Genomic DNA, 1,837 nt, shown 5'->3' on the forward strand with positions numbered 1-1,837 from the left:
GTTGTTGAAAAGAGTAAGAAGGTTTACGGTCACTCACAAATACACAGAGTCTTAATAACTCAGGGTTTTATACTCATATAATCAAAATCACACATGTGCAGCTCAGTCATGCAGCTTCTCACACAAGTCTGTTCACACAGGGATTCACATTCACAGTATCTACAGAAAGCACACATAAGAAAAGCATATCTTGGGGCACCTGGATGGCTCAGTGGGTTAAGCCTCTGCCTTCGGCTCAGGTCACAATCTCAGGGTCCTGGGATGGAGCCCCGCATCAGGCTTTCTGCTCAGCAGGGAGCCTGCTTTCCCCATCTCTCTCTCTCTCTCTGCCTGCCTCTCTGCCTACTTGCGATCTCTTTCTCTGTCAAATAAATTAATAAAATCTTTAAAAAAGAAAAGCATATCTTTCAAAACTATCACATAAATTTTAAGTCATACAGATAAAAACATACAATCCCATAAGCCTCCAAAAATGCATCCTATTATATAATTCGATACACAGTCACAGAAACACCCAAACTTTTTATTGCCTATTCTCAAAGAGTCTGGGAAAGAAAAAAATTTAGAGGAGACTGAAACACATGTTCAAACTTCACTTTCAAGATACACAACTGTGGAAGGAAAAGTTGCACTCCATACTGGGGCCATGGAGGGGCCCTCATAAGAGAAGCTCAGAGTTCATAGGCAGTTGCACCTAAAGCCGGAGAGTCTGGTGCTATATTCCCAGGTCCCAGTGGGAAGCCGGAAGAGGTATTGGGACGGACAGAAATCTGGTTTGGTTTGGCTAAGATGCTAGGCTGCATTATACTTTCATGAGCCCTCTCTTCCATTAAAAAAAAAAAAAAAGAAAAGAAAAAGAATAAAAATTGTATTTTATGATTGTTTAGATATAGTAATAATAATAAATTAATGTTATGTTTCTTTGACAAACATTTGCTTTGACCTACAAGTTCATTTTTTAATTTTGACTTTAAAGACTTAAATAAATAAGTATGTGCCTTTTTGTGTGCCTCCAAAAAGTGGGCATTTTGCCACTGTGTCTCATAATCGAGCCAGCCCTCCTAGGATCTGTCTTGGACAAAAGTCACCCAGACTCAACCTTAATGGAAAGAACTTACTGGGCATGAATAATTTCGGGGTGGGGATATAGGTGTTAGGAGGAACAGGGCTTAATAAATTTCCTATAACCTCAAAATCTGAAATACAAGCCACTATCACACCCACAGAACAAACTCTGAAACAAATTACAACCAGAAACACAACCACTCACACACACACACACAAACACAGACACAGACACACGAGGGGTTCCTCAGTGTCACAGAGAATGAAAACCCAAACACACCTGCCCCTGCCGAGTCATTCACTGTTTCTTTAAAACAAATGCACAGGGGCGCCCGGGTGGCTTAGTGGGTTAAGCGCCTGCCTTCAGCTCAGGTCTCGTGGGATTCAGCCCCGCTTGGGGCTCCTGCTTAGCCTGGAGTCGGCTTCTCTCTCGCCCTCCGCCTCTCCTCTCGCTCGTGCTCGCGCTCTTACTCTCAAATAAATAAAATATTAAAAAAAAAAAAAAAAAGCAAAGCAAATGCATACCTGACATGGGCTGTGCTCCCGGCTCCACTTCAGGCGCTGGTGCTACCCCGGGAGCGAAGACAGAAAGTTCTGGTCCCCTCACAGAGCTCTCTCCCACTGAAGCTCCGTACTCAGGAGCCAGCTACCTCCACGTCCCGTATGCAGGGTCGAAGCTCTGGAGTCCTCTGCCCTTGCTCCGTTTTCTACAGCCTGGACTCACATTCCACTCGCCGCCCTCACCCGTGCTGTAACACCGAAAACTACGGTC

The sequence above is a fragment of the Mustela lutreola genome, chromosome 16 (genome assembly GCF_030435805.1).
Source record: "Mustela lutreola isolate mMusLut2 chromosome 16, mMusLut2.pri, whole genome shotgun sequence".
Lineage (NCBI taxonomy): Eukaryota > Metazoa > Chordata > Mammalia > Carnivora > Mustelidae > Mustela > Mustela lutreola.